The sequence below is a fragment of the Hyperolius riggenbachi genome, chromosome 1 (assembly GCF_040937935.1).
Source record: "Hyperolius riggenbachi isolate aHypRig1 chromosome 1, aHypRig1.pri, whole genome shotgun sequence".
Lineage (NCBI taxonomy): Eukaryota > Metazoa > Chordata > Amphibia > Anura > Hyperoliidae > Hyperolius > Hyperolius riggenbachi.
In genome coordinates, this window is record NC_090646.1 from 528,334,036 (window position 1) to 528,355,322 (window position 21,287).

The following is a 21,287-nucleotide window of genomic DNA, read 5'->3' on the forward strand; positions in this document are numbered from 1 at the left end:
TGTGATTAGAGGGGGGAATAGATGCAAGCAATGCACTGGCGAGGTGATCAGGGCTGGGGTCTGAGGGCGTTCTGAGGGTGTGGGCGGGTGATTGAGTGCCCTAGGGGCAGATAGGGGTCTAATCTGATGGATAGCAGTGACAGGGGGTGATTGATGGGTAATTAGTGGGTGTTTGGAGGAGAGAACAGATGTAAACAATGCACTTGGGAGGTGATCTGACGTCGGATCTGCGGGCGATCTATTGGTGTGGGTGGATGATCAGATTGCCCGCAAGGGGCAAGTTAGGGGCTGATTGATGGGTGGCAGTGACAGGGGGTGATTGATGGGTGGCAGTGAAAGGGGGTGATTGATGGGTGATTGACAGGTGATCAGTGGGTTATTACAGGGAAGAACAGATGTAACTAATGCACTGGCGAATTGATAAGGGGGGGTCTGAGGGCAATTTGAGCGTGTAGGCGGGTGATTGGGTGCCCGCAAGGGGCAGATTAGGGTCTGATCTGATGGGTAACAGTGACAGGTGGTGATTGATGGGTAATTAGTGGGTGTTTAGGGTAGAGAACAGATGTGAACACTGCACTTGGGAGGTGATCGGACGTCGGATCTGCGGGCGATCTATTGGTGTGGGTGGGTGATCAGATTGCCCGCAAGGGGCAGGTTAGGGGCTGATTGATGGGTGGCAGGGTGATCAGGAGTCCCCAGGGGGCAGTTCAGGGTTAAAAAAAAAAATAATAATAGCGTTTACAGATAGTGACAGGGAGTGATTGATGGGCGATTAGGGGGGGCGATTGGGTGTAAACAGGGGTCTGGGGGGTGGGCGGGGGGGGGGGGTCTGAGGGGTGCTGTGGGCGATCAGGGGGCAGGAGGGAGGGGGGGGGGGGGGAGATCAGTGTGCTTGGGTGCAGACTAGGGTGGCTGCAGCCTGCTCTGGTGGTCCCTCGGACACTGGGACCACCAGGGCAGGAGGAAGCCTGTATAATACACTTTGTAAACATTACAAAGTGTATTATACACTTTGTATGCGGCGATCGTGGGGTTAACGACCCGCCGGCGCTTCCGTATGGCCGGCGGGATGTTGCGGCGGGTGAGCGGAGTCAGGCGCCGGCGGATGACGCGATCGCTCCGCCCATGCCCCTACAAGGACCGCCGCCTCTGTGGGTGAGCTGGTCCTTGCGGGGTCCGCTTCCCGGCCGCCTCTGTGCATTAGGCGGTCGGGAGGTGGTTAAGCCGCTGCAACGCTATTGTATGCTGCACTTGCGGAAGAACGTGCAGCGTTTCATGTAACGCAACGTGGGCGTGTAACTTGTGTTACATTGCTGTGCGTTCAGGGAGCGTTTACGTTTATCAAGCATAGCTTATTAGTAGGAGAGCTTTTTGGGCTCTTTTATCCCCCTGTACATTCCTAGTAGCTTGGGTCACCCCGAGCTGCTTGGTTACTCTGTTGTACTGGTCCAAGCCCTATCTCATAGAGCCATATCAATCCCTGCCATGTTCAGTTTGTTCCAAAAATATTCACTGGAAATCAAGAAAAAAAAATTTTGTGTTGGTGCAAATGTATGCAGCTTGTAAATAAAACAATTAAGTGCAGCACCTGATTTTGACTAGTCTATTTAATATGCTTCAACTCAAAATTATCTGCATCTCAATCACAATGCCTACATAAAATTAATGAAATTGGCCATAATGTGAACCAAACATCTGCCAGTTTAAATTATGTGTAGCTATGACCTGGCACCATGTTGGGGGAAAAGAAAATCCTCAAGATGTAATCCTCTTGTACTGGATCAAAAATGCCCTATATTCTCCATGCTTTTAACTGCTTATTTCCATCTTCATCTTATGGAAAAAACCAGTGGCCAACAGAAGTATCCTACTGGGGAAGGGGAAAGGAGTGATTATGGAGATATGGAAAGCACAGGTCAGGTATACTTTCATATATAACACTCGGTCTTACTTACTGTAATGTCCGCTGCTGTTGCTACAGATCTACGCTGCTGCTATTCTTCCTGGAGGGAAACAAGCCAAGTGCACTAGTGTGATGCTCCACCAACAGTAGACACATGTGGAGTCACTTAAAGGACACCTGAAGTTTATAGGGATATGGAGGCGGCCATATTTATTTCTTTTTTTAATAAATACCAGTTGCCTGGCACTGCTACTGATCTTTCATGCATCAGCAGTGTCTAAATCACACACCTGAAACAAGCAAGCAGCAAATCCAGTCCAGTCTAAAAGAAGTCCAGTGGGAAGTAAAGATCAGCCTTTCCAAGTACAGGCAACAATAACTCCTCATAATTCAACTCCTCTCTGTGCTCAAAACCCCGAAAATTAGACTATGTTCACAGTAGAGTGTTGTGTAGGACAATAAAAGATTATAAATATATTGGCGCATTTAAGGTGTGGTGCGACAGAACCATTGGGCATAACGGGATGCATACAGTACATTACTGCATAACACACGCATTAACAGCGGCAGTGAAGCATACGCTCTATGTTCTGTATACTTCAATACAACTTTTCCTGTTTTCCAAAGAATGGGAAACTCCCCACTGTGAATGTACCCTTAAAGCCCAATCTACACGATACGATTCTTTGTACGTTTCGATTACGATTCTATTGCCGATTCAATTAAATCCGACATATCCGATCGGGATTCGATTCAATTCGATTTGCCATTGCAAAACAATGGCAAATCGAATTGAATCCCGATCGGACATGTCATATTTAATCTAATCGGAAATAGAACCGTAATTGAATAGTACAAAGAATCGTATCGTGTAGATGGGGCTTTAAGGAGTTGTCAAGCATAATATGCTGCCCCATGATATGCTTACCCGGGGCTTACTCCAGCCCCTTGCAGCCGACATGTCCCTCGCAGCATCTTCACTTGCAGCTGGGACAGGTCGGCTGCAAGGGGCTGGAGGAAGCCCTGGGTAAATATATCATGGGGCAGCATATTATGCTTAAAAATTCATTTAAAGGCAACAAAGCACATGTGCACTCAGCTTCAGAAAATGCCACACAAACCTCAAAAAATATGCTGCTGTGTGGCTGCAATACATGCCGGTAGATATAAAAATTGATGTGATAACATCTCCTGGCCAGGAAATGTAATCGCATCAATGGGAACTATATAACTATCTCCCGGCATGCATTGCGGCTGCCAGGGACATAAGACAAAACAGTGTTGGAGGTGCCCATAAAAGGCAGGGGGCTATGGAACAGCCCACGTAAGTAAATGCCTGCTTTACACCCCCCCCCCCCCCAAGGTTCACAAACCTCCCTCAGGGAGAGGTTTGTTTTGAAAAAGCCAGAGATACGGATGTGGAGACTCGAATCTCCACATTTGTCACAGACGAAGAAAAAAATTTGCTATTGAATTGGTGACAAATATTTGAAGTAAATGTTCTGTGGCTTGATCAGTTTGCATCAGATGTGGTCAGTTAAAATCAGGGCTGTGGAGTCGGAGTCGAGGCAATTTTGGACACCCGGAGTCGGAGTCGTGGTTTCAGAAAAACCAAACTCCAAACTGAGGAGTCGGAGTCGCATGATTTTTGTACAAAATCCACAGCCCTGTTAAGTATTAAACTAAGAAGTCGGAGACGAAGTCTGAGCAATTTTGGGTACCCGGAGTTGGAGTCGTGGTTTCAGAAACTGAGGAGTCGGAGTTGGAGTCGGAAGATTTTTGTACCGACTCCACAGCCCTGGTTAAAATAACTAAGGTAGATCAGCATTAATTTCAGTGAAAATTCAAATCTAAGTGGTGTCTGCCCGTTTACCAATATCCTTATTAGAATACAAGACAACCCATCTCAGAAATGTTCCATTAGGGAGATGTGCAGGCACTGGTAGACAGGGCTGTGGAGTCGGTACAAAAATCTTCCAACTCAGTTTATGAAACCACGACTCCAATTCCGACTCCGGGTGCCCAAAATTGCCCCGACTCCTTAGTCTAATACTTAACAGGGCTGTGTATTTTGTACAAAAATCATCAGACTCAGACTCCCGACTCAAACTCCTCAGTTTATGAAATCAACGACTCCAACTCCGACTCCCCAAAATTGCCCCGACTCCAACTCCGACTCCACAGCCCTGCTGGTAGACTAGGAAGCCGCCTCTGTGCCACAACAGAAGAGGAATGCAAACAGGAAACTTTTTTCCTAGACTGCAAAGCAGCAAGTTTTACAAATATTTTCCAGAGCTGTGGTGGGGATCAAAGCAGGTTTAGCAAAAACAGATAGAGAAAGGTCTTCCCAGAACATCGGTTGGCATCCCTCAATGCATTGTACATTGGATGATAATTCTCTTCCAAACAGGGAATTAAGAGGCAATATGACATCTTCTAAAGTCCACATGAGAAACCTCCTACTTACACTAACAAGTCACAATGAAACACAGCTGATTACTATCCATGTGTTTGGCCTGGAATTTACAGCCTAATATCCAGGTTGAAGACCACTTATCTTAACTAATGGATGCATCGAGCTGGATTAGTGAGTGGAAAGATTACTAATGTCATTATGTTAGGTGAAAATTCTCTGTGTGGAATAAATGCATCAAAATCCTGTGGGGCACGGACATTGTGGAACCTTCCTGGAAAATATACTGACCAAGTGCAGATAAATATAACCGGTAAACAGTGCACATAATTGCAAATACCCCTCCAACCTGCTGCTCATTCACCCATAATATTAGCAGGTGATAACAGTATTCCACATATCAGATTCATTGCTACTGTCCACCATTTGCCCAATTAGTAGGAGGAAGAAAAGTTTTGCAAGATTTGTAAATGAAAAGGACTGTGGGATTCTAACATGCATTTCCATATAACTGGCAAATGTAACCTCCCTGGTGGTATGTATGGTTTGACTCATCCAGGGAAACATAGCTGAAAACAGCATGGAGAAGACTGTCTCGTCCTTGTCCAGCAGTTCTAAGGTAGGGCTGCGGTTCTTCCGCAAGCATGCTCTGGAAACCTGCAAGTGAAAAATCGCACACGAACGAAAATCTTAATGCAAAAAAATTGCATGCAAAAAACTACGTTTTCTGTAAAAAAAAAAAAAAAAAAAAAAAAAAAAAAAAAGCTGAACAGTGGGGAAATTGGCCTAGCAGAACAGGAAAATTAAATTTTGACATGATTTTGTGTTTGAAACGTATTATACTTAAAATGTAAACTAAACCCTTGCTTAAAACATTTTGTTACAGGCAAAAATTTCAGGAAAATTAATTTAACCACTTTTTGCACAGAAATGCAGCAGAAATTGAACGCCAGTGAGGTTAAGCCTCATTCACATGGGCATTTCCCTGGTGTTTCTCACCAGAGCCTTAGAAAAAAAACAAACAAAAAAAAAAAAAACACTAAACTTATTGCACCTATACTATTTAAATTTTCACCGCCGTTTTTGTGGGTTGCTGTTAATTTCAGGCTACCACCAACTTGGAAAATAAAAACGCATGAAAACCACAAATGCATGCAATCTTTCTGGAATTGTGTTTGCATGGTATTCAGACTACAATTACAGGAAAGTCCCCGTTGTCCACAACTCAGGCAACCGGGAGTGTTAACCAACCAGCATGCATAAGTTGGAATAAGGGGGAAAATGCTTTGCAAGGCAGAAAATACTTACCCAGCCTCCAGGCGCTGTCGTCTACAGTCCCTACTGCTCCCTTCGGCTTTCCAGTATCTATGCACAGCTTCCAGCCTGTCACGCGACTTGATGCAGGTCAGGTGACACACCCGGGAGCCATACACAGAGGACATCGGAAAGCTGCAACGAGCTACAGGAACGGTAGAAGAGGCAGCCTAGAGGGTCGGTAAGTATTTTCATCTGCACCAGGAGGAGTTTTTTTTTAAAAAAATTGCCGTCCATAAACGGTTACATAAACATAATGCTAACCAAACGGCTGCCCTTGTGAGCTGCCTCTAATGTTGCCATAGATACCTGCAGGTAACATTTTCCAGGCATCTTTCTGGCTGTTTAAATACCCATGTGATTGAGGATACAAGCTTGAAAATTGCAGTGTGAAAATTAAAAGCTATGGTGGTTTTGTAAAAATTCAAACACTGCCCATATTGCAAAACTGAGCATATTCTCAAACTAATAAAGAAGCCAAAAGCTTCCTCTACCTGTGTCAAATTATTCAAATGCAAACTAATTTTATCAATTTTCTTTACTGGTCTAAGGCTCGGTCCCCACTCTCCGAGCAACGCATGAAACGGATCCTATTGTTAAAAATAGGATCCTGACCTGCTGCATTTTTCCCAGACAAGTAGATGTGCTACCCATAGCCACCTATGGTGCACCGTGCAATGCATCTGCCCTTGGACGCTAAGATAGACTGGAGCTGAGACTGAACTGGTCTGCTTCATGCTAAATGCACCATTCATAATGGGAACCAAGTCTAATAGATCTTCCCACCCAGCTCATTTAATTGATCAATAAATCTAAAGCTGGTCATACATGGATTGATAATGACCAGATATGACAAACTGATCAGTCCCTGACAGTAAGATTCCTTCCTTACATTGGCATGCTCAATCTTCATATATTTTAACCCCAGAAATTGATAGAGCATTAAACGGCAAGCATTATACTGCTCAATGCCGTTCAGTGCTACGGGCAACCCATCCCCCCACCATTCCCGCATCTTCCCTTGTGCACAGAAATTTACTAACATGTTCAATAAAACTTTCAAAAAACAGCATAGAGGGAATTAATCGGATTTGGGGCAATAAGATGACTGGCAGATTCTATCAAAATGATTGAATTAGCTGTGAATCTAACAACTTTTGGTGCCCTAGGTAAAGTACATTTTTTTCCCCCTAGCTCCCCCCCAATGTTGTAAATGGGAAGACTGCAGTGGCTGGATAGTGTCCTGGTGAAGGGCTCTGCCTCTGTCACAGGAGACCAGGATTTGATTATTGGCTCTTCCAGTTCAGTAAGCCAGCACCTATTCAGTAGAAGACCTTGGGCAAGACTCCCTAACACTACTACTGCGCGCCCTAGTGGCTGCTGCTCTGGCACTTTGAGTCCGCCAGGAGAAAAGCGTAATAATGTTCTGTGTCTTGTCACATTAATTTTTGTAACACCAATAACATATCGATACATCATATACCGAAGTGTTTTTTCCTCAAAGGTTGTCCATAAAAGGACACAAATTACCACCAGGTCAGACACACCAACTTAAAACTCAAAAAAAAAAAAAAAAAAAAAAAAAAAAAAACCAACCAGTCCAATAATTTGTATGAAAAATGTGTAACCTCTTTATAAATTCACTAGTGCCTATGTACAGCATGGGTCTCTATAGGTCAGACTATTGTCCTGGACACTGACAAGAGTGGCTATACTTAATAAAGACTAAAGCTAAAACAATTACAGCCTACTTAGAACACAACAGTATGAACACCTGTCAGATAAATGTTATACTATTCAGGCCTCCTTTGCTAAAGTAAAAATAAAGTGAAGAAAAAGGGAGATACTATATACTTACCTGGAGGGGAAAGGCTCTAGATCCTAACCAGCTGAGCGGTCACCGCCGGAGGCTGCCGCTCAGGCCCTGCTGGGCCGATTTTCATCAAATAAAAAGCAGCACACGCAGCCGGCACTTTGCCAGTCGCGTGTGCTGCAAGATCGCCGCCGCAGCGCGGCGATCCGCCGCGTGCAGCGGCGAAAGAGGGTCCCCCCAGCCGCCTGAGCCCAGCGTAGCCGGAACAAAAAGTTCCGGCCAGCGCTAAGGGCTGGATCGGAGGCGGCTGACGTCAGGACGTCGGCTGACGTCCATGACGTCACTCCGCTCGTCGCCATGGCGCGAGGTAAGCGAAACACGGAAAGCTGCTCATTGCGGCCTTCCGTGTTACTTCTGGCCGCCGGAGGCGATCAGAAGAACGCATCCGGAGCGCCCTCTAGTGGGCTTTTTTTATTGAAAAAAAACCCTCCCGCAGCCGCCCTGGCGATCTTAATAGAACGCCAGGGAGCCTTCCTTGTACCCTTATTCCAGCACGGTCACCCCATTAGAGCTATTCGACCAACTGGTTGGATAGACCTTTGTGAGCCCTTGAAAGGCTTCAGGAGCACTTGTGTCCTTGAGTGCTCCTGAAGACAGGCGGCTCTATATGCTGCACTCAAGCATGCGCAGTATGGAACAGCCAGTTTTCAGGAACGTTCGGGAATACAAATGCTCCCAAAGCCTTACAAAGGCTCCGGGAGGCAGACAATTTGAATGGGTGTAACAGCGCTAGAACCAGAACACCGAGGGAGGAACAGGAAGGCTCCTTAGTCAAGTATGACTTTATTTTTCGCTACAGTATTTGCTTTAAAGTGTACCTGAGGAGACAAAAGTAAACAATTTAATAATTACCTGAGGCGTCCTCCATCCCCATAAGCACCGCTGAGCCCCTCCCCATCCTCCCGAGTGCCTCCGTTCTTCTGCTAGCGTTCCCGGTAATCTGGCTCAGTCAGACCAGTGGGTCTCTTCTGCGCATGTGCAGCACCTCTACGCATGTGCAGAAGAGCACGACTGGTGCGGCAGAGCCAGTTATCGGGACTGCTAGCAGAAAAAAAGGAGGCCAACTGGAGGACGGGAAGGGACTCGGTGGTGCTTATGGGGCTTGAGGAAGCCCTGGGCAAGTATCAAATCTTTTACTTTTGTCGTCTCAGGTTTACTTTAAGCATTCCAAATGACTACAGCCCTGCATGTATGGCCAGCTTAACATCTGCAGCTAGGGGTGGCCCTTGTCTCCCTGTAGTGATCTTAGGCAACACTGAAAAAACAAAGTTCAGCCACAATCTGAAGATGCCCACTAAAGCTCCATCTTCAAATGCCAATTTCAAAAAAAAAGGAAAAAAATTACTGTATTTTTTGGACTATAAGACTCACTTTTTCTCCCCCAAAAGTGGGGAAGAAAAGTCACTGTGTCTTATAGAACAAATGCAGGAAGCTCCTGACTTGTGAACGTCTGCCAATACGAACCTCCAACTTGCCGCAAAGTTGGGGACTCCCTGTACTGTGCCCATGCAGGAGGACGACAGAGGGACAAACAGAGGACACAGGGGGGGGGACACAAAGGGGCATAGAGGAGTACACATGTGGGACAGAGGAGGACACAGGGAGACACAGACGGTACAAGGGGGCATGAGGTAAAAAAGGGGGCATAATCCACAAGATGCACCTCCACCATGGTTGCACACTAAACGTGTGTGTGTGTGTGTGTGTGTGTGTGTGTGTGTGTGTGTGTGTGTGTGTGTGTGTGTGTGTGTGTGTGTGTGTGTGTGTGTGTGTGTGTGTGTGTGTGTGTGTGTGTGTGTGTGTGTGTGTGTGTGTGTGTGTGTGTGTGTGTGTGTATCCCCCTGGTTTTTGTCTTCTAAACCTAGGTGCATCTTATGGTCAGGAGCGTCTAATAGTCCAAAAAATATGGTAATAAAATTTGCGGCCATCTATGGACAATTTTGCCTGGAACCCACTAGCAGTATGTTACTATGCCATTTCTAGGCACTTGTAACTTAAAATGCTCTTGCTAATGTAATGCTATGGGTGTGATCCCACTTGAAGGATGAGATTTTCTAAAAATCGCCCATATCATTGCATTAGCAAGGGCTTTTTAAATCATTAGCGTTTAGAAAAGGCTGCTAGTGAGTTTGAGCCCTACAAGATCCTTTTAACTGCTAGTGATTTTGAAAAGCTCTTGCTTATGCAATGCTATGGGAGATTTTTCCAAAATCACATAGGGTTTAGAAAAGCTCTTCAAGCCCTTAGGGCCTGTTTTCAATTAGGACATACATTTCACATGTTTTTCCTATATGTGAATTTTAACATTTTAAGCTAATTTTTATGTGAATTTTCATGTGTCTAACAATCATTACAGTAGTCCAAAGTTGGCTTGCACACAAATATAGTTTTCAAATTAGTTTTTATTCCTGAGTGCATCTATCAACACTGATTATTTGACAATTGTTTCGGGGCCACAGGGGGTCCCCTTCATCAGAAAGTGCAGACATAAAAACATCACGTCCGAGTGCTCGACAATCATAATCATTACATGGGAAATGAATGTGTGGTGCAGAATGCATCGCTCCCACTTGTGAAAATTCGCATTTAATGGAAATTACTCCATTGACATTCATTGGTCTAATTTTTAATGTGAAAATCTGCATTGCACATTCATATTTATGGCCCCTAACAATAGGGAAGCAGGTATGTTGTTGAAATGGTCAAAGTGCTTCATAGGGAATCAAGCACCTGGTTGTTTGCCTATATCAGCTAATCAGCTGTCAGGGCAGATTATCTGTAATGCAAATCTTTGGCCTCAGCTAGACACAAAGGATGCAGAAGCTCATGACTTTCCAGCATTTTACGAAAATGTTTTTTTTGGGGTTTTTTTGCCCTGTAGCTTTGATTTCAGCTACTCAAAAATTATCTTATGCTAGTAGCTCTTATGCTGGGTACACACATTACGATTTTCCACCTTGATCGTTTTTTCCGCTCGATTCGCTTATCTTCGCTCGTTTTTCATATCTTTTCCATTCACTTCTATGAGAAATCGAGGGCAGAATCAATCGGTAGTAATATCGGACATGACGGAATTTATCAATCGGATGCATCTATCGTACGGAAAATCGTAAAAAATGTACCCTGCATCACCACTTAAACCACATATAATGTCCTAATGCTGGATACACACGGTGCGTTCGCGCACCTCGATTTTCCCGTCGATTCGTTTATTTCCAACATGTCCGATTTGGATTTCGATGGATCGTTAGGTCGATTCGCATGCAAAGTATGCTGAATCGACCTAACGATCCATCGAAATCCCAATTGGACATGTTGGAAATAAACGAATCGACGGGAATCGACGGGAAAATCGAGTGCGCGAACGCACCGTGTGTATCCAGCATTAGAGTTTCTTTGTGAAAACCTAAGGTTTTTAATAACTTACATTTCTTGTTCCAATCGTGATACATTATAAAGGTGGCTATACACTACTCAACTTGGCAGCCAATCGACCATCCAATTTGATAATTATCGAATCAGACTAGATGTGTTGGCTGCCCATACATCACAGGCCGATTCCCAATCAATTTCAGTGTGAAATCTCTTGAAAGTCGCCAATCCGCTGCCTCGCCGTCTTCTGCTTCCTCCTCTCTCATTGGCCCCTTACACAAGTCACGTGCTAAACACTGATGGCGTGAGGGACAAATGGAGGAGCGGGAAGCGGAAGAGGGATGGGCACACACACACACGTATACACTGGGAGGCTGCGGATTGGCGATTCCCAAGAGATGCCATGCTGAAATTGATCAGAAATGTGCATGTGGAGTATGGACAGCAGACAGATCTCATTTTAATCAGGATGAATCAGCGAGAGATCTGTATCTTGGCTGAATAGGCCATCATTGCTAGATGTATGGGTACCTTAACCAATACCTCTAGACAGCAATCAGCTGATTATCAGGAGTGGGAATGGCTATGACTGAAGTGGAGGACTTGTCACCCTTGATTTTGAAAACAAGAGCTTAGGAGGGGCAATAAAGCTGCGCAGAATGCAACCTTACCCTTGAGCACAGTTAACAACACATCAGAAGTGTAATTAAATCCTTGTACAGCCTTGCCCAGCAGGACTCGACGTTACAGGACCGAAGATTTAGAAGCGCGTTTGTAGTCTGTTGCTACGGAGTGGCACATTAGTGAGGTCACATGGCGGGAAGGGGCGAGTAGGAAGAAACATGTTCTCGGCCAGATCGATCCACAAAAGGAGTCTGATGCCTCTGTACACACACACACACACACACACACACACACACACTATTCTCCACAGAGGTAATGATTATTGCTAGAGTTTTATCTAGCGTATGTACACAGCTTAAAGTGTACCTGAGATTGCACAGGGGGAAAAAAAAACAATTACCAGGGGCTTCCTCCAGCATCTAAGCAGGGCTGGCACCAGGTACTTCGCCCCCCCCCCCCCCCCCAATAGTGAGCCCCTGGAGCTCCTGCAGGGTAGTACCAGAAGAGTAGTGCGTTCACGTGTCTAGCCATTGTACATCTTCCTATCCGTATCCTCTTGTCTTCCTCCTCGCTGGCGCCTCTTTCCATGATCCAGAGGCATTTATGCAACTACACTGATGCCACTTCATGGAGGAGAATGGGCATCAGCAACGATGGAGACATAAAGACATGGACAGGAAGAGCACGCTGGCCAAACTGGTGAGTGTGTTCCGCTTATGCTATTAACTCTGTAGGGGCCCTCCTGGATCTCTATTAGCTTGTGTAATGTTGCAATGCATGAGAAGCGCTCTTGGTCTGTACCAGCCCTTAGACAAGAAGCAGCTTGGTTAGTGGTGGAGAAGAGGCAGTGCAGAGTGCTATGGACTACAGCCAGATTGAATGTAACCATCTTGTCAGTGTTCTGGCTAGTGAAAGCTTAATGATTCAGCCACTAGATAAACTATTTAGCATAATACTGAATGCATACACCTGATGCAATGGAGAAGAAGTAAATAAATGCCAGTCACTTGTATGCCATAGATCAATGTTTCTCATACTTGTCCTTGTGATCCCCAACGGTGCATGTTTTGCGAGGCAGCCTCACATATGCACAGGTGGGTAACTAGTGTCTCAGCTACATGGAATCCACCTAGCTGAGACACTAATTACCCACATGTGCATAGGTGAGGCTGCCTGCAAAACATTCACAGTTGGGGAGTCACGAGGACGGGTTTGAGAAATACTGACACAGACCTTATGCCAAGTTACTTTCAACTACTTGGCACTAGGGATGATCAGTGAGATGCAAATAATTTAGAGTTGATGTCAGATTATGTCAATTTTTGAATGCAAATTTATGCAGTTTAAATTTCACCTTAGGGGATTCAATGGTTCATTTCAATTTGTCTACTTTGAAGCTGCATAAATTTGCAAACAAAATTTTCATGATTGTCAGAATCATTTGCCTTTTAATTGAATATCCCTACTTGGCAACCCAGTAAAAATCTGCCACTATTGTCACAAGTGGAACACAGACACTGTTTACCGACTGTTTTAAAAGCCAAAGTGCTGTTTGCCAGGTGGCTGAAATGCATGATCAATTCTTGCCATCATAGTCAATATCTACATACACACAAATTAAACTTGGCCAAATAAGCTGATAAAAACCGCCTTGAGTGAGAATCTAGCGTGCGTAAAGCAGCTCAATTCCTCTGAGCATGTTTGTTGAATAATCTGCCTGGGAGATTCACTCTGTCGAAGGCATTGTTGCCCCCACTCACTCTGCCCGCTCTGTGACGCTCCCCAACTTACTTGGGGCTTCTTCCAGCCCCATGTAGTCCTCCTGGTCCCACACAGTCTTTCCGCATGCTTCCATTCAACAGCTGTGCCCTTCTGAAAGCTGCATCTCCAGATCACGCTCCTGTGGATGGGAGTGTTCTGTGCTTGCGCAGTTTGTAAAAATTGCTACTGCACATGTGATGAAACCTCCCAGCTATGGGAGTGCAACAGAGGCGGCGTATGGCTGGGCCGTGCAGTAGCCCATGACTGTTCCAGTCAGTTAGCTTTCGGAGGGGAACAGTGGCTTAATAGAATTAAGCGGAAGGACAGGGAGGGACCAAGACAACTACAGACAGCTGGAAGAGGCCCCAGGTAAATTATACTGGCCACTTTTATTTCATTTTAGGTTCTCTTTAGGCACAGTACAGACCTGCAATTGAAATCACTTAAAACAATCATTAATAACTGGATACTAGGGCTGCACGATTTCTCGGTTTTAAACCGAAACCGCGGTTCCTGTGAAGACGATCTGGGGATCGTCTGTATCCGGCGGTTTTCGGTTTTAATGAGCGGGGGGGGGGGAGAGGCGCGTCCAGTGCAGAGCGGCACACAGTTCTAGGTAGGTACGTTCTAGGTAGGTACGCCGTACGGGACTCGGGGGGGCGGATCCAGTGGAAGAAGCAGTGCATATTTATGATGCTAATGAGCCGGGCAGCGGAGGGAGGAGAGTCCAGTCCGGAGCGGCGCATCACACACAGCTTCTCCAATTGCTGGATAGCAATGGAATGACGGAGGCGGTAGGCGGAGCTGTACGCTCTAGTACAGCTCCGCCTACCGCTGCCGTCATACCATCACTATCCAGCGATTGGTGAAGCTGTGTGTGAAGCGCCGCTCCGGACTGGACTTGCCTCTCTCCGCTGCCCGGCTCATTAGCATCATATATATGCACTGCTTCTGCCACTGGATCCGCCCCCCGAGTCCCGTACGGCGTACCTACCTACCTATACTGGGCACTTTACTAGCTATACTGGGGCACTACCTATTCATATTGGGCACTATACTGGGGCACTATACTAGCTATACTGGGGCACTATACTAGCGCACTATACTAGCTATACTGGGGTACTATACTAGCTATACTGGGGCACTATACTGGGGCACTATACTAGCTATACTGGGGCACTATACTAGTTATACTGGGGCACTATACTAGTTATACTGGGACACTATACTAGCTATACTGGGACACTATACTGGAGCACTATACTAACTATACTGGGGCACTATACTAGCTATACTGGGGCACTATACTAGCTATACTGGGGCACTATACTAGCTATACTGGGGCACTATACTAGCTATACTGGGGCACTATACTGGGACACTATACTAGCTATAGTGGGACACTATACTAGCTATAGTGGGACACTATACTAGCTATAGTGGGACACTATACTAGCTATAGTGGGACACTATACTAGCTATAGTGGGACACTATACTAGCTATAGTGGGACACTATACTAGCTATACTGGGACACTATACTAGCCATACTGGGACACTATACTAGCCATACTGGGGTAACTATACTAGCCATACTGGGGTAACTATACTAGCCATACTGGGGTAACTATACTAGCCATACTGGGGTAACTATACTAGCCATACTGGGGTAACTATACTAGCCATACTGGGGTAACTATACTAGCCATACTGGGGTAACTATACTAGCCATACTGGGGTAACTATACTAGCCATACTGGGGCAACTATACTAGCCATACTGGGGCAACTATACTAGCCATACTGGGGCAACTATACTAGCCATACTGGGGCAACTATACTAGCCATACTGGGGCAACTATACTAGCCATACTGGGGCAACTATACTAGCCATACTGGGGCAACTATACTAGCCATACTGGGGCAACTATACTAGCCATACTGGGGCAACTAAACTCCCTATACTGGGGCAACTATGCTAGCTATGCCGCCACACCCAAGCCCCCCCCCCCTCCCCCCAAAACCCGCTGTGCACTACACTAGGTTGCCATCCATCCCCCCCCCCCCCCCCCCCCCCGAGACACAACCCCCCCCCCCCCCCCCCCCAAAAAAAAATGTGGTCAGAAAGTGGTCCCTGGGCCGGAAAAGTTTGCAGACCCCTGCCGACGCCACGGTACACACACTATTGTTCAAGCTCAGGGGTACACTGAATTTAGTGCTAAAGCTTGTTCTGGAAAAAATCGTGAAGAAAAATCGAAATCACAATTTTTGACAGAAAAATCGCAATTTCAATTTTTACCCAAAATCGTGCAGCCCTACTGGATACCAATACACACTCTGCAAAGGCGTCTGACATGATCACAAATTATAACTTAACGAGACTCTGAAGTGCATCTAAATCCACGTTTTTAACTTCTATTTATGTTAAGCACTACAGCTAGTGCTAAAACGCTGCATCCCCGCGGCAAAACGAGGGGTTTATACCTCCCCAAATTCCCTGTGCAAAATACACAACTTTCTTGGTCGTGGATTTTGCTGCCCAGGGAGGCAGAGCTTTGAGCTGCAGCTCTGCCTCCATGCACGTCAATCTGCCCGCGGATCTCCACCTCTCCCCCGCCACTCTCAGTGAAGGAAGATTGAGGGGGGCGGGGAGAGGAGTCGATCAGCGGGGATTGACGCGCGAAGAGGAAGAGCTACAGCCCTAAGCTCTGCCACAAGCAGGAAGTGCTCCCCGCAATTAGACAAGGGGATTTGGGGGGGTATAAACCCCTTGTTTTGCTGCAGGGATGTAGCGTTTTAGCACTAGCTACAGTACTTAACATAAATAGAAGTTAAAAGCGTGGATTTAGATTCGCTTCTGAGTCTCTTTAAGTTACCAAAATGCATGGGTATAAAAGCCCTTAACCTATTATTCCTGGTGCAGAATGATAGTGCTGGTGGGTAACATGTTTTGGCTCTCACAGGTTAAATTCCCTACACAAAATATTAGGTAAACATCTACCCATTACTGTACTCACAATACCTCTTCCCTTGATATCAGGGGTGGTCCAGTGGGTATTGATCTACTTATTTAAGCTCCTCTTCAGTCTCAGCTTGTATTGCCCTATTAACCTGTATCCCTTCCCATATTTAAAATGGCCTTATATATCTGTGTGAGGTGTAATTGAGCTCCCACTCCTCACCACTCCCAACCAGGACATTGGAGGCCGCTGTGGCCAAGCTACCACTCAACACCAACTCCCTGCAGGGGTAAATGGGGGGAGGTGGTATAGTGGGTGCCATTTTTAAATCTGCATTATAATCTTAGTACACTACAGAAAGAAAGGGTATAAATGCAGAGATTGGAGTGGTCCTATAACTGTGCAACAGTAAAGGCCAATTCTAAGCAGTCTTATTATCTCTACTAATTACATTCCACCACTTCCTTTTCTTCAGGGGGCTCCACTGCTCTGTCCTGCTTTGTGCTCACACTAGTGAACACATACATGTGCATCATGTATTCACATATGGCATGCTTCAGGAATGCTAGGTTGCGGGCACTTCCACCAAATTCCAATTGAGGGCATAGAATCAGGTGAGGATAGAGGTCTGTATGGGAGTGAGATCGCATGGGGGAGTACACAAGTTTGGTTGCTATCCACAGCTTCAGCACTCAGTGATCAGGGGGGGAGGCACTACAGAAAAGAATTAAAGTGTACCAGAGACGAAGAGGGGGAAAAAAATGTATACATACCTGGGGCTTCCTCCAGCCCCCTTAGGCCTGATCGCTCCCTCGTCGCGTTCTTGCGCCACCTGCAGCTTCTGTAATCTGGCCCAGTAAATCAGAAAGTCGGCGTAGGCACAGTGCGGTCAAGCGCACCCAGCCCCCCCCCCCCCCCCCCCCAGCGGCTGGAAGCACTCTGCGACTGTGCAGAGCGCCCCTGGCCGCAGGGACGCAAGCAAGGTCAGGCATGCTCCCGCAGTTACCAGGCAGGTTTCCGGAGGCTGCAGGCAGAGGGGGGGGGCTGGAGGAAGGCCCAGGTATGTAACAAACTTTATTACTGCTCAGTCTCTGGTTTACTTTAAACCTTTGCTCCGTAAGTAAGCTATTCTTGTAAAAAAAAAAAGTCTAGCTACAAAAGATTTAAGATAAGTGACAAAATGTTTTTTAAATGTTCTGAGAAAGCGTAGGAAATAACGTATTTATCAGACAAACATTTACAGGAACTTAAAAAAAATACTGTGGGTGGGTGGGGTGGGGTCGGGGGAAAATTAGTTTAACTTACCTGGGGCTTCTAATGGTCCCCGGCAGACATCCTGTGCCCGCACACTCACTGATCCCCCGGCCCCGCCACTGGTTCACTTCTGGAATTTCAGACTTTAAAGTCTGAAAACCACTGCACCTGCGTTGCCGTGTCCTCGCTCCCGCTGATGTCACCAGGAGGGAATTGTGCAGGCCCAGTATGGTCTGTGCCTGCGCAATACGCTCCTGGTGACATCAGCAGGAACGAGGACACGGCAACGCAGACGCAGTGGTTTTCAGACTTTAAAGTCTGAAAATCCAGAAGTGCACCAGAGGCCAGGGGATCAGTGAGTGTGCGGGCACAGGATGTCTGCCGGGGACCATTAGAAGCCCCAGGTAAGTTCAACTCATTTTCCTGACCCCCTACGGTATTCCTTTAAAACATTCCTCGATGTCCAAAGACACTTACATTTCAAGAATACTCCAGGAGTTGTGTAAATTATAACATTTAACTAAGTAAATATATTAAAGCCAGTGTGTTCATCACACATACTTTTACGTTTTCAAGAAAATCCAAATTTTGGTTTGACAAAATTCCAATTGGACGACTTTTTTTATTTTTTTTATAATCGATTGTGCCCATCAACTGAGATTATTTTCAATCAATGGTATCAGAATTTCTGATCGCTTGAATGATTTTACACTAGAAATTGGACCGTTAGTTGCCACCTTTAGAGTAATTTCAGACAAATTTTGTAATTTAGCCTGTGAGGGCTTCAACCGGTAGTGAATCCAAGATGGCCACCAGTCATGCCCTATCCAGTGCTCTCTATGGGGTGGATTTAACTGGCAATCCTATCACCATAGTGATGTACGGAGAGAGAGAGAGAGAGAGAGAGAGAGAGAGAGAGAGAGAGAGAGAGAGAGAGAGAGAGAGAGAGAGAGAGAGAGAGAGAGAGAGAGAGAGAGAGAGAGAGAGAGAGAGAGAGAGAATAAGCAACCATTGCAGAATGGAGTCAATTGCCACAGACTACACTGTTTCTGGGGACAGCAGGCCTGAAAGAAAGGAAGCGCAGCATAGAGGGCTGGGGGAAACCTTCCTTGGGATGGGAGTATAAACTATTCAGTCACAAGTTAGATTTTAAAATGTGCACAGATTGCTAATTTAAAAGCTACATTCACATGGTAGATTTTGTCATCTAAAAATATTCATAATCATCTTGGGCCACAATTTATCTTAGGCATAAGGTTCAAATGTCAGCAGTCTACTCTTCAGAAATCCACCAACTTGGATAATACTCAGTTGTCTGCTACTGCACTTTGCTGTAGAACACCACCTTGTTTGTTCTCTTACTTCCCCCCATAGAGCACTACAGACTTCTCAGATTATTTCACTGGAACTTTCGAAGAGTGGCCTCCCTGAACATGCACACTATTTCTCAGGCTTTAGCGGAAATAGCCGATCGGGTCTCTGCCATTGCGCAAGCCCAGACAGCTATTTCCAAGGAAAGCCAAACTGGGCAGAGCTAGCGTGCATGCGCGAGATGCTGATGAGCAGCCTTTTTGAGTCCCACTACTAAAACGAGACTGTGGAGGAAGACGGGGAAAGCCTGTATAGGATTAAAAGACTTCCTCCTCCCGAGTTGTGTACCCCATAGCTGCACTTTTCTGTGCTTCAAGTACAATTTAAAGCTAAAGTGTAGAAAAAACGGGAGAAGGAGAAAGGAAAAAACAAATATCGAGCACTCGCCTATGGAGAGGAATGGCACTTGGTCCCATAGATCAGTGTTCCCCAATTATGTCCTCAAGGTCCACCAACTGTGCATGTTTTGTTGACATCCACAGGTGGTTAATCACAGGTGGTTAATGAGCACTGCTAAAGCAGTAATTACCTCACCTGTGAATGCTTGTTGTTTCCTGCAAAACATGCACTGTTGGTGGGCCGTGAGGAAAAGGTTGGGGAACTATGCCATAGAGCCTACCCAGTCCTCTCTCCGTGCCCTCAGTCCACCGCTGTCCCCTGTTGAATTCCTACACTTTTGGGAGTTTTCAGAAGGCTTTGAAATCACTCCTGGAGATTTCGGGGAGAGTGCTTGTGGGGGACAGCGGAGTACAGAGGACATGGAGGAAAGACAGGTAAGGCTCTATGGGATGCAGAGGCGAGTATCTGCAAACATGCACAAGAAAGGTCATAATGTTGAAATATTTGGCTCCAACATATAATTAAACAATATCCATATGGCTAAGTCAACTAAGTATGCCAAGCTCTACTTCAACAAGCTGCCCTATATAGATGGCAACATGTGAATGCTTAGCATTCCAAAATGCAAGATGGAGATGCAGATGCCCAAAGTATCAGATCAAACTTGTCAATACAATACTGCCGTTATCTATATATGGTTTCCAAGAGAAACTGACAGAATGTGGATTGTATCTAGTATAACTTGACAATCCATTTGGTTTGGTCCCTACCACTGGAACCCAGGCTGTAGGCTAGGATCACAATCAATATCTACTACCCCTGTTTCTTCCATGATGTGGGCTCTTGACATTTCAAAAAGCAAAGGCCTACAGATCATAATTCCATAGAAGCACAATTTGCAATAAAAGCATACTGAACTACTTATTTACATAAATTGTGAGCTTTAGAAACACCTCCTCTCCAGTGTGATGTAAAAATAATACAAAGCAAGAAGCAAATGTAATATTTATTCTCAAATATATACAATACCAAGTAACTAGAATTTTTTTTTGAAATGATGCTAATGAGGCTGAGGCAGAAGGGATATAAATTATATATTTATGGTTTTCTGATTATCAACACTGCATCCAATCTGACACACAGAATAAGGATGTTTACATGAAGCAGACATCATGCCACTGTATGAAGGTACATACAAGACTGAAGCAGCCCTCCTTATTCTGAGCCTTGCTTCTTACGTGTGCAGTCACAGATCAGATAACTATATGCTAAAATTTTGTCTTTTTACATGAGTAAGCATTTTTCCTTTTAGCAGAACCCTGTAATTACCTTCCTGTCTTTTCAGATATGTTCACTGACATGAGAGAGGTGTCTTTCAACAGGATCTTAAAGGGATTACAGTACAGCAAAAATAAAAAAAAAGGTTCCTAGTCTAGGATGATCATGTTGTTATTGAAACGAAGATTTGGTCAGATGAGAACTGCACACTACAAGTGTATGTACATAAGGAACGTTCATGCTTTATCACACGCTGCCATATACTAGGAGGATTTGGGATATGCCAGCCTTTGGTAGAACTAAAAACCTATCTAGAAACGGATTTATACTCCTGTGCCAACGAGCATCACTGGATGTCGACAAAATCTGGGGCTGCCCCTTATTCATTATTGTAGCACTGATAAGCATGGCACGAAAACCAGAACAATTTTGGTATGATAATCGATTTCAACCTTGTATCCCTAATGTATGTGCATATAAACATTGCACACAGAGATATGCACACAATCCATATAAAGACTGATCTATAAATACCTATGTATGTATATACACATATACAATGGTAAAGGGGTGTGACATTCTCCCCCCCCCCCCCTCCATTTTTTTTTTTTTTTTTGCAAGGACACCCATCTATCTAGCTGGGAAAATCTTGAAGATCATGCAAATTATTGCTATATAAATACACATTTTATGACTGCAACGTAGCTGACCCCGTGAATCAAAAACACAGAAGTCCAACAGCAATGAGGAGAAATCCATTATTATTCTGTGTTATCACAACACACAAACATGTATGCCTTCATATAGCTTCTCAATATACTAGACAT

The 21,287-nt window shown here is 45.2% G+C and overlaps 1 pseudogene; it reads right to left on the reverse strand.

Moving 5' to 3' along the window:
• The window catches only part of LOC137534598 (serine/threonine-protein kinase TAO3-like), a 288,974-nt pseudogene that overhangs the window by 127,788 nt on the left and 139,899 nt on the right, over positions 1–21,287 (reverse strand).